The sequence below is a fragment of the Pteropus medius genome, unplaced genomic scaffold (assembly GCF_902729225.1).
Source record: "Pteropus medius unplaced genomic scaffold, Ma_sr-lr_union100, whole genome shotgun sequence".
Taxonomy (NCBI): Eukaryota; Metazoa; Chordata; class Mammalia; order Chiroptera; family Pteropodidae; genus Pteropus; species Pteropus medius.
This window is the reverse complement of record NW_024344370.1, coordinates 7392450-7407664: the sequence shown is the minus strand read 5'-3', so window position 1 is coordinate 7407664 and position 15215 is coordinate 7392450. Positions and strand designations below refer to the sequence as shown.

The 15215-nt window shown below is 36.4% G+C and overlaps 1 protein-coding gene across 1 annotated transcript in view; it reads left to right on the top strand.

Moving 5' to 3' along the window:
* The first annotated feature begins 113 nt into the window (after window positions 1–113).
* PDE4D (phosphodiesterase 4D) overlaps window positions 114–15215 on the top strand; it is a 1171348-nt gene continuing 1156246 nt past the window's right edge. The window contains exon 1 of the mRNA XM_039870226.1: window positions 114–233. The gene's annotated coding sequence lies outside the window, so the exon portion shown is untranslated. The remainder of the gene's footprint in view (window positions 234–15215) is intronic.

Here is a 15215-nt window from a genome sequence, read left to right as displayed (position 1 = left end):
CTTTCAGCTTTCCAGAGCCAGTTAGACTTGTTATGAGGAGCTAAGTGATTGGCTGGATCTGGGGCTCAGTTTCATAAATTATAGCCCGGCGTACGAGAAGCATGAGTCCTATAGTTGCTGTAGTCCAGAGGCCTGCCAGTTCCTGCTTTAACGCATATGTAGTCGTAATTGAGTTCTAACACGGCCTTGGATGTTTCTGTCCTAAATAGCTGACATTGCATCTTCAAGACTGTGTGAGTAATCCTGACTTATTTTTTTAAACTCAGTAAATTAATTATATGCCCTGAAAGAGAGTGATTGTAATTAGAAAATACTGAATTAGCAGATGATTCATTTTCAAGGTGCTTTTATGTGTAACAAGTTCAATTCGATTTATCTTAAAGCTTCTGAGACCTGACAGGGTTATTCCAGCTTTTTGCCATGAATCACAATCAAGCTGCATTTTGAAGGTGGCTGTTCAGTGCATTTGTAGCCCTGTTTGTTTTATAGGGGCAGTAAAGTGATAAAGGTCCAACATGAGCAGGTTAAAACAGGCTTCTGGTGTCAAGGCAATGGTTGAGAGAGCACTTCAGTCAGGCAAATTTAAAAATTTCTCACTCCCACTGTCCAAAACTGGGAGGACGCAGCAAATGATAAGCATTCCTTTTGGGACGCAGGTACAAAGCAGTTAGAATGACAAAGAAAGAGAAATGTAAAATGATTGAAATATACTTTTCACCGTCGTTTGAAACTAAACTAAGATATACTCTATACATACCTAGAGAAATTTTATATGTATAAAAATGCTCCTCAGTGATTCTGTTTATGTGGTAGAGAGCCGAATGAGAAATCACTAGCTTGCTTTTAAAAGCCTTATAAGAAGTATATGAAACACACACAGACACAACCATAGTGGAAGAAAGTATGTGGATTGGAATTTGTGGTTGGAGCAGATCAAATTATCCCAGGGAAGCCGTTGTTAAGTTGTGTAATTGTTGGGGTGACTTCAGTTACTAACAAGATTTAAGATAAAGCTGGAACAGACTGAAATGAGAAACTAGAAAATATCAGTGTTTTATTATCTTCTATAGCATACGCTGCAGGAAAGAATTAATATTGGGTATAGACTGGTTAGTATAAGCAGTTCACTTTTTACTTTAAAAACATTATAGATTTCTCCTAGCCAATCTTTTGAAAAAAAAAAAATGGGCTTTTGTCTATAAATTTAATGCTTAGAAATAATTTTCTTCCTCCCAAATAATTTTTATACTTTTTCTTAATACAGCACAAAGCTAGGGATTTTTTTATAATTTTGAGATGTTTTCCAGTTTGATTTTTCCTCTTTAGACTTATAGATACAAATGTATATATTTGTGCTATGTACAACCTTCATGCATAAATCATTTGAACAATTGTTTAAAATCACGACTTCTTGTGGAAAATACACATTTCTAATAGCTATCATAATTACTTGCCAATTCCTATAAAATATTATTTATATACTAAAGAGCTGTTTATTTTTGGTTGCACCTATTTAAATGACTAGCATGATTTAATTGGGAGGAGAGAAATATAAGTTGTGTTTTTTCAAAATTTTATGTTTAGATCATACTGGAAAAGCAAAGTTTTGTTAAAAATATTTCGCTTTCTGGACTATGACACCTTTTAGGTCTTACCAATAGATGAGATTCATACAAGGAAAGAAAAATAATCAGCGTAGAATTCTTTTTAGCAACCAAATGTATAAAAATAGTTTTAAAGAAAAATAATTCTAATATAGTCTTTGAGAAACACGTTTGCTTTGTGAAGAAACGGTATGAGTTCCTTTACTGAGAAAGAAAAGCGAGTTAATTTATTAAGTTTCCATAGCTATAGACACTAATAGCAATAGTTGATTCACTCGTTGTTCTGCATTCTTAACTGTATTAGTGGAAGAAAGTGGCGCATCTATAAAAGGAATGTAATCTCATCCCTCAAGGTGGTCTGGGGTCCGGCTAGAGTAAGTAGTGGGGTGGAAACTGCTTTATCTGAACTGGCTTCTGACTTCTAACCTGGCTCCTCTTCTTGTCGCAGAATTTGTGCAGTTTTTTCTTGATGTAGCAGTCACCTTCCTTCATACCTTTTCCTGCCTTCATTCTTTATATTAACTTGCTTGGGCTCTTATTGAGATGACTTGAATAAATATGACTTATACTTCATTATCTAACTTTAATAAGCTGCACATAGAATTCAGAAAGCGTTTAGAGCCAGAAGTAAGGGCTCAGGGAAATTCTGGGGGCTATATACTAGGAATATGAACATCTCGCGTTGGTGCTTCCTCCAGGACCTTCATTTTTTTAGTTCTCCCTGAAATGCCAGGGTCACATCTTTTTCTTGCGAATGGGCAAGATATTAAGAAAAGCAAGAGTAGCGAGGTATCAGGTGCCCGACGAATAGAGAGCAGTGGGCAAGGAGCTTTGGGAAAAGGAAATATTCACAAAACAGCAATAACCATCTTTCTTCTCTCAATTCCTCTTTATTTTGTAAAGCCACTTTTGTCTGACTGGAAGTACTTTTGCAGATACGGTTCTGTAAAACTATGCATATCTGCCTTAGACAGATGGATTTGACATAAGATGTATCCAAAAAGGAATGTATTACATCATGAACTTGCAAAGCGTTCATGAATACACATTGGCATTTGGAAACTATTACCACTACCTAGTAAAGCAATGACATAAATCCAAATTGAAAAAAAATATTATTTCTTGATTGAATTATATTTTCCAGTGTTTTATTTGGTGAATTTTGCTTTTGGAAAGACTTGCTCTTCTGTGAGACGTTTTTTGCCAGTGTTATATATAACAGGATAATCTTATTGCTTAACTTTGCCTCCCCTCCCCAATTTAATTATTCCTAGTTGGTGTTTTCAAGAGTTGCTGTCCTAGCTTGAGCATGTTTGAAAGAAAACAGAGCAAAACAAATAAAACAAACACCCCCACCCCGACACGCACAGTACCACAAAGAGCTAAATGCTTTAGATTTGTATAGTTCTCTCCTTTTGTGGAGCTTGACACTACCCATTGGTGGAGAAGAAGCTTTCACTTAAGTTAAAAATAATTGAATTAATTATTCTATTTTAATTATGTAATGTATGCAGGTGATATAACTTCTTAATACATTACTCACTAGCCAATATTGTGTCTCTCCAATTTTCAGTTTCAAGAAGCAGAATGGCTTAGTGAATTAACCTTGGTCAGTGAGATTATGCTCAGGTCATTAAATTTTTTTAAGCCTCAGTCTCTATGTCTGTAAAATGAAATAATGATATGTGTTCTGGTATTTTACTGTATTAGTGAATATCAGCAGCATGATGAGAAAGTGCTTGTGAAAGAACATTTTAATTCTTTGTACATTATAATATACTGTACAATGATAGACTATTATTATTATTACAGGAAGCTTCTTTTACTTCTCAAAGCATATTCCCAGTATTGGATAAATACTTTTTAAAGCAAAGCAAGTCTTCACTGTTTTATCTTGAAAAGTTACAAAGGCTGTAAGAGCCTCAGCCCTTATCTGTCTGTTACTTGAGTATAAAAATACCAGGAGGGTTACTGTGACAAGTAAATGTGGCATTGTATGTGAAAACATTTAGTAAACTTCTAAGTGCCATGTAAACATTACTTGTGACAACTATTTTCAGCATATTAATAAAAGCATAAATGATCAATTTTTAAAATGAAAATATATCAGATACATTTCTTATTGATTAACTTTCTACACTGTATCTGCCTCTCTCAGCCACGATGGATTTTCTTGTTGGTTAAGCTTGTGCCGTGACTTTCCTTCCACATAGATATAGCACCAGGCCAAGAGTCAGATAAGCATTCCTTCACAGTCCACATTTAGAACGGTTAATGATGACATTTTAGAAGATATCATTTTCTCACAGGAAAAAGTGAGTTAGAAAATTCAGGCTGACAGATGTTCCTGGACTTTTGATTCCTGTCTTGACTCTCTTTACTAAATTTCGCAGATGGAATAATTATATAGGTTTTAAGGTGATGCTTGTTCCTAGGTCTTTTCATCTGAAGAATAGAGTGAATGGTCAAAATGACTTTGTCAATGATTCAGAAAATTCAGGCAGCAGTTTTTGAATCCCAAATTTTTAACTGGTTCTACTTTGGAAGATCATAATGGTTTTTGGAATATTGGTCACAGCTGTGTCCTATATTTCAGCTACTTGAACATACTGTTTTTAAGAGTTTGATTATTTTGTAACAGTGATATTGGTTATTTGAAAGCAGTTCCACAGCTTGTAGTATTTTTTTCTTTTTAGGTGAATCAGAAGAGGAAGGCACAATAAGTAAAACAAATAAAAATGAAATGGGCCCTTTCTCATCTTTATCCCACACACCCCACCCAGCAGTTTATGAGGGAACTTTCTAGAAACAAAGAAATTTCATTTGTAGTACAGTTTCAAAGCTGCCATCTAAGACCATTGTCCTGAATTTCTTTTGCCTTCGATGATTGGATAAGAGCACTCTCAGTAATTTAAAATTATAAGGAAAGAATGTTTTCAAACTTTATTTCCCCTCAGCTTTATTGACATATGACATTGTATAAGTTTAAGGTATACAGCATGTTGATTTGATACCCTTATAGATTACAACACGATTGCCACCATATCCTTCGCTAACATCTACATCACATCATCACATAATGACTGTTTCTCTTTTTGTGCTGAGAACATTTAAGATTTATTCTCTTAGTAACTTTGAAATATATTATACAGTGTCAACTATAGTCACTGTGCTGTGCTTTAGATCGCTCTAGCATATTCATCTTATAACTGGAAGTTTGTATTCTTTGACCAGTTTCTCTCCTCCTCATTTCCCCTGGCAACCAATATTACACTCTCTATTTCTATGAGTTTAGCTCTTTTAGATTCCACATACATGAGAACATACATTATTTGTCTTTTTTGTGTCATTTATTTCACTTAGCATAATGCCCTCAAGTTTCATCCACGTTGCTGCAAGTGGCAGAGTATCCTTCTTTTTTATGTCTGAATAATATTCCTCTCTCTAACTCTGTCTGTCTGTCTTTCTCTTTGTGACATTTTCTTTATACATTCATCCATCATTAAACACTTTGGTTGTTTCCATCTCTTGACTATTGTGAATAATACTGCAATGAACATGGGGTACAGATATATCTCTTCAAGACAGTAATTTCATTTCCTTTGGATAAATACCAAGAAGTGAGATTGCTGGGTCATATGGTAGTTCTATTTTTAACTTTTTGAGGAACCTCTATACTGCTTTCAATAGTAGCTGCACCGATTTACTAAAATAGATATTCTCGGTGAGTGTTCCTCTCATTTAAGTGATGTTCTTATCACCTCATTACCATTAGTTTCCAAGTCCTTATGCTTTGGCAAAGGGGAAAATACACAGAAGATCGCTCGCATTCTTTTGATCAGAGTTTGGTCACATGACCCGACCTAGTTGAAGAGAGGCTAAAGTGTGTAGTTCTATTGGTGTTGAGGAAAAATAGAATGTTCGTTTGGTGATTAACCAATCAATTTCTGCCATATCTTTTTTCTTTTCTCTTCTTTACTTTTCTCTCGCCTTCCCTCCTCTTCCTTTCTTCTTCTTTCTGTTCTCTAATGTGTCTATATAGAATCTAGCACCTATAATCACTAAATGAAAGCTAAATTGAGAAAATTATAGTCTTGGCCATCTAGAAGAAATTAGGAATATGATTTTGCTTTTAAATTCTTAATCTCACATGTTAATAACTTTTCAAGGCTATTCCAATATAACTGAAAATTATTATTGTAGAGATTACTATTAATTTAATATTTATGTCCTTTGGAAAGAAGATGGTAATATAATGTTTTCCTCTCTTCTCCTAGCCATTCTCTTCTATGTCAGGTATTTGCATCCCTTACTTTAGAAAAGAGTGGGAAGTAAATGAAAAACTGGCAACAAAGATAAAATAATTGATCCAAATTTATCTATTCTGCCCAGTTCCTTAAGTATTTTATAAGTTTTGTAGTGAATGCTAACTTATTATTGAGGAAAACTACTATGAAGAGAGTGCATTGGTTTTAGAGAGCTGTTTCTTGCACAGAGTTGAGCAACTGGTGGAATTCATCTAAGATTGGTTCAGAACCTCTATTTTCTAGAGATGAAGAGATTCCTCTCCACTCTGAACTTCTAGAGATTAGCAAAAATATTCATATTACAAATAAAAAAGAACACAGATGCCTACTCAGTAACCAAAAATATTTTTCAGATCATTACCATTTAAAAAACATCTCTACAAACTTTTAATTTTCTTTTAATAAAACATCACAAACCAATTTTAGTCCTTCACTCTGAATATATTAGGGTCAAATATTTTTGTTGGGTGATAAGCCAATAGTAACCTCAGTTATTTTAACAACCAAATTACTTTCCTTCCATATAAGCCAAATTATAGTTAAGCTATTTAAGAAAGAAAGACAGAAAATAAAAGTCTGTTTTAGTTTTCATATCCTGACCTAAGAAATAGAAGGATTAACTCGTTCCACATCCTCGTATTTATCTGATGGAACTAGGAGTGCCTAAAAAGAATTTTCCCATAACTCCATTTACTTGTTTATTTTCCTGGCTCATTCCAAAAACAATTTCAATGCAGCAGTGAAAAGAATAAAATCTCAATTTGACATCCAAACAATTTTTTTTATTTTGGTGGAAGTGAACAAAGGTAAAAGACACTTATAGTCTTTACTCTGAAGCATTAAAAAACACTGACATATCTCAGTCATTAGATTCTGAAAAACATATCATATTTAGTAGAGATTTTACATATATCTCATCATATTCACAGTCTTTGAAATAAGGCATTCCACATGCGGTTATAGGGTAATGCCTTGGCATAGTATAGTAATTTAAAAAATGGTGTCTGGAGCCAGACAGCCTGTGTTCAGATCCTAGCTCTGCCACCGAGTAGCTGTGTTATTCTGGGCAAGTTATGTAATTTCCCTGTACTTCAATTTTCTCATCTGGAAAATGGGATAATAATACCTGGTTGTTATGTACATTAAATAAATTAATAGGCATAAAACACATTAAATTACGTACGACTCAAAATAAGTGCCTTATAAATATCTTCCTATTATTATTTCCTGGAGAATTGATTATTTCAGATAATATATATATTCTAGAAAACTGAAGTTTATTCAGTCAGTTTCAAAACAAGTAGGAAGCCAATTTTCATGGGTCCTTCTAAAGTATATCTTACTTGTGTCTATGTTTCTTTTGTCCTAAAGAGATTAAATATAATCCTTCTTTTGGTGATTCATAGTCACCATTAAGATTCAGAACCATCATTATGACCATCAAAAATGGAACTTTGCTCTAAGTAAGTGATATTGATTCAGGTTATATTGAAACGATTCAGGTGATATTGAGAGGTTTGTTCAGGGAGAGTGTTTTGCCCCTAAATTAGCTGGTCTAGACTGCTCTGCTGTTTCAGTCCTCTGGCTTTGTCTTGAAGGCTTTTGGCCTGCAGCACACTGGCCTGCTAGCACCCTTGCTTTAAAATTCCTGCTTCTCCTTTGCTATAGGTAGTAAGTGAGAAAAGAGCCCAGTTTTTAAAAAAAAGTGTATAAAGTGAGAGAGTAGGTATCCAGTCAGGGCGTCAGTTTTCTTCTGCAAATAGAGGACATGAGTGTATTTTTTTTCCTTCTGGGTATGCGTTATGCTTTAGAATAGGCTTTGATGAGCTACTGCCTGTGGACCAAATCTGGGTGTATAAATAAAGTTTTATTGGAACACAGCACACTCAGATTTGTTTATATATTGTCCATTGCTGCTTTTACACCACAAGGGCAGAGTTGAGTAGTTGCCGCAGAGATCATAGGGCCTGCAAAGCTGAAAGTATTTACTATTTTATCTTTTTCAGAAAAAGTTTGCTAAACCTTGTTCTAGAGCTTTAAACTTGGGTAGAGTCTGAAGTAAACGAGATGTTACTATGCTTGTAGTCTCTGTTAACCTGCACATTCAATTATCTGTAGTACTGTGTCTCCTAAATATATTTTGAATAAACAAGAATTTATTGCAGTAGCTTATGCTGGATAAAGAAAAACAGCCCACAATAGCACATTTTGAACATTAAGAAATTCCAATGTGATTGTCAAGCAAAGTTAAGTGAGACTCCTCAATTTGGTAATTGTTGCTTCACCTTTATCAGTATATAACATTATGTGATATTATGTAGTTTTCTGTTATGTTCTGTAGAATGTTCTAGAAATATTACCAGTTAGTAGTTGGTTTTCTTACACAATTGTCCAATGTCTCTGTTGTGTCTTTTGTCGCATATGTTTATCTGTTCTTTATCTTTCTTCTTACATATACCTCTGTTATCTTTTCTGTGAAAATAATTCTTTTGAGTTTTCCAATATTGTATTCTTCAGGAGCATAGCATACAGAAAGGGATTCTGAATTTGAGTTTGAATTCTGATTTAGTCATGTTACAGAAAAGAAACCTCAGGGAAATTTCATTGCCACTCCCAGCCTCAGTTTCCTGGCCTGTAAAAGGGAGAAAAGAATCCTGTCTCTGCTTACCGCATGCTATAGGCTGAATTTGTGCCTCCCCCCACCCCAAATTCATATGTTTAAATCCTAATGACTAATATGACGGTATTAGGAGGTAGATCCTTTGGGAGGTGATTAGATCATGAGGGCAGAGCCTAAATGATTGGGGTTAGTGTCTCCTGAAATAGACCCCATAGAACTCTCTAGCCCCTTCTGCCATTTGCAGATACAATGAGAAGTCTGCCACCTGGAAGAAGGCCCTCACCTGACTGTGCTGGCACCCTGATCTTGGACATGCAGACTCCAGAACTGTGGGAAATAATATTCTGTTGTTTATAAGCCACACAGTCTATGGTATTTTGTCATAGTAGCCCTAATAAACTGAGATACCGCACAAGTAGGAGCAAGTGAGCCTAAGCATAGATGAGTGTGTATAATTATTGGTATCCTTAATAATGTTCTCAGTTTGGCCCTGTTTCTTCTTATGCAAAAATGTATATGTTTATGCAACAGGATGCAGAAAGGATTCTGCATTAACTAAAATTGTTGCCCAGGCTGGGTATGAGGCTGTGAATGTGAAGGAGGTTAGGCGAGAAAGGCTCTTCCAACAGTATTTGTAGTCCTCCGTGTTTACTTCGCCATTCATTTCTCTAATGTGAGAGTTTACGCTTTAGTGCAGACCTCTGGGAAATATGCAAAGAAAAAAGAAAGAAGAATAATCTTGCAAGGGCAAGAAGGTAGCGTTTATGTCAGTATAAAAGTCTGAATAGAAGCAAATAATTGTTTTATTTTAGTTCTTTAAGTGAATTTGGTATGTGGACAGGAATGTTGTTAATTTTTTCCAGGTGAAACAAGGAATAGTTTCCTTTAATAAAAATAGACTCTTAGTGCAGTGGGAATCAGAATTCCCCTGTCATGAGGCTAGGGTAGAATTACTGAAGGATGAAGAGAACATATGTGGGTCTATTTTGTTTTTATTGGAGCCTACAAAGAAAATCAACAGTCTACCGTGTGTGAGACATTTATACTCGTAAAAGATCACCCCACGTTTATAACTTAAGGAGATGCTAATAGCTCGGCTTTAAATTGCATGATGTTGAATGTATTTTCTTATAATCTTTTTATTTTCAAATGATTTAAAAAACTTTAACTGGAAAATGAAGACCTCTTTTGCTTAAGTAACTTGTCATTTTAATTCTTTTAACTTTTAGAGAAAATATTTTAAAATTGTGATCTAGAATTTGAATTTAGGGAGACCCCTAACCTTCACTTTTAATCTCTTGGTGATTTGGAGAGTTATCATCCAAGTTATATCAGTTAGCAATTGCTGTGTAACAAACTACTCCAAGACATAGTGTCTAAAATGACAACTATTTATTATTTTCGTGTATCTACTGGTTAGCCAGGGGAGTTCTGTTTGTCTAAGCTTGATTCTGATTATTTTACCTGGCCATACTCATGCATTAGTGTTTAGCTGTCAGTCTAAGATGTCCTTGATTGAGAAAACTCAGCACTCCTCCACGTGTCTCTCATCCCTGCTCTCATCCTTCCAGCAGGTGAGTCCAGGTATGTTCTCATGGTGGTGGCTGGGGTACAAAAATAGACAAGCTCAATTGTACGAGAGGGTAGGTGGCAACACACACGCGCTTTTTAAAGCTCTATTTGCTAATATCCCACTGGCCAAAGCAAGTCCTGGTGGAACTCAGGGTCAGAGTGAAGGAATACAAACACGTAGATATAGGGAGGGTACGTACTGGGGCCTCAGTCTACCAGATGTCATTTCACTCTTTTTCTCTATCTTAGCAGCTTCCATTTGGGCAGTTTTACTATTCATTAGCACTTCTACAGACTGGTCAGAAAAATAAGCACCAAATTCTATGTAGATACTTTTAATTATTTGTTTTTAAAGCCTGGCGAGGGAGTAGCTTGTCATTAAAGGTTAAAACAAATTTTTTACTTTATTTATTTACTTACACCCCATCCCCCTCTTTTTAACTAAATTAAACACCATACATGTTGTATAATGAAGTTCGTTCTTTTTTCATTCTATCCATATCCATCCCTGAGTGCTGTTCTATCTCCAATTAATTTCTGTATTTTGGGGCCAATAGTCCAGTAGCATTTGGAGGACTTCGGTGGATGGTCTGTCCATTTTTAGTCTTGTTGTTACATATTCTTGCTTTTTGCTTTCTCCTAAATTCCAGTTGGCATTTATTACTCTCTACTCTACAAGTCCTGGGGAAACATCAAACCGAACATATTTCAGAGAATACTCATTATCCACCCTTGTGCATCCACTCATGTCTTCGATCAACAAATATTTGTGGAATGGCTTCAAAACTATTTCATGCATTGGTAATATAGTAGTGTACAATATAGACAAAATATATTGTACAATATATTATACAATTGCAAGCCCCTGGAGCTTACAATCTTAATGGGGCTTGACAGACAATAAACAAATGCATGAATAGGTCATTTAATGTTTGAGGATGATAAGTATTATAAAGAAAATAAAGCAAGGTGAGCAGAAAGAGATAGAGGAGTGAGCGTGTGTTCAAAGAAGGCCTCTGAAGTGAGAGAGTGAGCCATGATGATCTGGGAAGGACGCTACAAGCAGAGGCAGAGTAGGTGCAAAGACTGCCTGAATAATCAATATGGCAGCAACCGTACATCCAGTGGCAAGAGTGGTAAGGAATGTGGTGTGGAGACAAGCAGGGGCTGGATCACGTAGGACCTTTGTAGAGCATAGTCAGGTCTTTGCATTTAATCTAAGTGAAATGGGAATTCATTGGTGGATTTGGGGCAGGGGAGAGACATCATTTGGTTTCAAGGATAGAAGCTAGGCAACTAGGGCAATCATATTGGAGAGAGATGCTCAGGGGCTGCCTTAGGAGAGCAGCAGTGGAGGCTGTGAGAGGATGGCAGACTCTGGAGCTCTCTAAAATGTGTTTCATTTAAATAAACCAAATTTAGATATTGAGATCAGCCCTGCAAAGTTGAGCATATGGAGAAGTGTTTCCCAAAGTAGACCCAGCATACTTCCAGTGATATCTGAGTTAATTTTAGGTGCTATGTCACATGAATGGACCTTTTAAGTTTTAATAATTACTTATGAATTTAATGTGTATTAGACAAGATATAAAACTTGCATATAAAACCCATAATTCTGGTGCTTGCTTTGGCAGCACATGTACAAAAAAAAAAAAAAAGCAAACCCATAATTCTGTAGTTATTGCTTGAAGTGAGGATAAAGTATTGAGTATATATAGAGTTGAATGCAGCAATAGCAAAAATTGTGAGGGTTGTATCTGAATAATTAGATTTAGGACTTGGTGACAGGATTATTTATAAGGTTTAGTTCTGAGGGAAGTGAATGATGACACTGGTTTTAGGGTAGTGTATAATTGTAATTATATATTACCACTTATTGATTATCTGTTGAACGTGAGACTCTATACCAGGCACTTTATTAGTGATATTTCACCCAATTCTCAATGCAGTCTATGCGATATAGGTGATAAAGCTATGATAGTCCTATTTAATAGAGGAGGGAAGTAAAGTTCATAGAGAATAAATAATTTTTTCTAAGAAGTCTCTTGAGTTTTCAGATATTGCACGATTTCAAATGTAATGTGTAATTCTGATAAGTTCTCTGCAAACAGGTTCTTAGTTGTTTAGTATACTAATGTATCTTCAGCACCTGAAATAGTTTCTGATATATGCTAGACATTTGATCAATACCTGTTGAATGAATGAAAGAAAAAAAGAATGAGTCTTTATTTAGGTCCAACTCAAGAGTGGTGAATGTTCACATTCCTCGCAATCAGATGAGTTTTAGGAAGTAATTGCCTGGAGTTTTCATGGAAAGGCCATATTTGGGGACCATAAGGTAACTTACTGTGCCCCCTAAATGCAGGTTTTCCCAGCACCTAACTTTGGCCTTATATTTTTTTTTGCTATTCTCCCTTAAGAATCTCATTCACTCTTCTGGCTATAACTAAGTGTGGAATTCCCAAATCTCAGACTTTGGTCCTAAACTCCAGTCAAAAAACAAATAAACCCACTCATAAACTTAGAGCCACTTTAGGACAACGTAACCTTTGGCAAGTTACTGAACCTCCCTTGAGGCTCAGTCTGTCAGTACGAGGAAGTGCCCTGATCTGACCAAAGCCTGTGTGTGCCAGAAAGAAGGACAAAGTACTTAGGGAGAGTAACATAAGGGGGGAAATTACTTGAAAGGCAAATGGAATTCAATTTCCATTCCTCTCCAGCATTTGCTTTTAACCTAGAACTTTCTAAATAAAGAGTTAAATGCAGTTAGCTGCTGCATAATAATGATTTGGTAAACAATAGACCGCATATATGACAGTGGTTCCATTGATTACAATGTAGCTGACAAATTTCCACTGCCTAGTGAGGTGACAGCCATCATGACAGCATAGTGCAATACATTACTCACATGTTTGTGGTGATGCTGATATAAACATATCTACTGTGCTGCCAATCATATGAAAGTATAGCATATACAATTACAGCAGTAGGCTATACCATCTAGGTTTGTGTAAATGCACTCTGTGATGTTTGCCGAACTAAATCACCTAATGACACATTTCTGAGAATGTATGCCTGTCATTAAGTGGCACATGACTGTAATCCTTTCATGTAAGTTGTCTTTAAAAACTTAATTGTTATTTCCTTGGAAAAAAAAAAAAGGCAAAGCATTGAAACTAGAGTCATTCAAGCACTTAGACTCCTGGGTGCAACTCTGACATACAGTGAGGAAACCCACCCTCCTTAACCCCTAACTTCCCACTCTCACCCCACAGGCTCTTTCTCTGTTGACAGCAGCCAGACCGAGGGCAACTAGCCCTGGGCAGAGCATTACGGCGGGGGCGGGGCAGGGAGTATCTGTGTGAGGCAGGGCAGATGGACTGGATTGACTGGAAAAAGGCACTCTTGGAATTGGGCAGGAGCTTCCTAAGGGAACACTTATAGGGTAAGACGAGCCTGGGAGGGTGCTACTGAGCACATGAGGACCAAACTTTTTGCTTTTTCTCTTAGAGGCGGGAATTGTGTGTGGAGAGAGGGGGGCGTGCCCAAATAAGAATAATAACTTCACATGTTTAGTGCTTACTGCCAGAGCTACACCTTCTCCTTGTCCTTTCATATCTCTGCCCGATGTCCCTGATCAGCCTGGGCAGCACACATTTTTTGAATTATGAACTACATAACATTCGCAAAATTATATAAGAGGAAGTTGGGGTGTAAAAATGGAAACCACATTATTCTCAACCTCCACAAACTCCTAAACTCCTGGGTAAAAGACAAAATTTCCAACACCAAGGTGAATGGAGGTGAGCTGTACAAAAAGGTAAACACCTGCTAAAGGAGTGCAGGGTAATGTGAACAAATTCCACTGGGTGGATCTGGAAAACCATTTTGAAAGAGGATTCAAATTAGGCTTTGATAGAAAAAAATGACTTTGATGTTTATCTTTAGGAAAGAAGGGGATTCTAGTCCAGGCAAAGGAAATAGCCTCTTCAAGGCCTGGAAACAAGGAAATGCTGAGGCTAGAGTAGGGTGGGGGTGAGGTCAGGGGACATGGGCAACCGAGGAATGTGGAAGGAGTTTGTGCATGTTCTCGGGAGGGGTGACAGGAGTTTGGAACAGAAGTAGGGGGAGGTTATGGATTCTTTGCATGCCAGCCAAGTTCTTGAACCTTATCGGGTCTGCATGATGAGTCTTTCACATTTTGGTAAGGGGACTTGTGGAGTGGAATGGCAGGAGAGGGCCATCGGCAGGGACAGCAAGGAGAATAGTTAGTTTTTCTTAAAATTTTTTATTTTGAAATAATTTTAAATTTAGAGGAAAGTTAAAAGGATAGTCAAAGAGCTTCGAAATATTCTTCAATTAGATTTGCCAGTTTTAACATTTAGCCTCATTTGCTTTATCATTCTCTCATTGTCTCTAACACATACTTTTTACTGTGTTTTTCTAAACCATTTGAGACGTCATGCCCCTTCACCCCTAAATATTTCAATATGTGTTCCCTAAAAACAAGACTTTCATTTATGTAACTTCAATAGAATTATTAAAATCAGGAAATTTTATGTTAATACACAACTGTTAACTGATCTGTACACTTTATTCAAATTTTACCAATTGCCCCAACATATAAGAGGTTTTTCTTTTCTCCTTTCTTTCCTTTTTAAAGTAGTGGCAGGTGTCAGTGAAATAGCCTGGAACTGAAGCACTGGCTGTGGGAATAAGACAGCCATTTCAGAGTTGGATGTGATAGGATTTGGCAGCAGTGGGTTCTGAGGCGGAGAGAGGACGTAAAGTTGATGATGAGATAGCAGTTTATAGGGTTGGTGTCAGTTACCAACAAGGAATTTAGGAAAGAAATTTGAAATGTAAGGGCGATCGTAAGTTCTAGGTGTTTGATTTAATAATGGTAACTGGATTTATGCAGTGTGTTAAAAGACAGAAAGACGATGTAATGATAGGCAGTGTTGTGTAGTGGTCAAGAGTGTGATTTTGGCACTAGACTGCCTGGGTTGGAATCAGGCTTGGCTGTTTACTAGTGGTATGACCTGGGAGAGTCACCTCAGTTGCCTCTGCCTCTGTTTTCTCATCTGCGAAATGAGAATAACAATACTACTG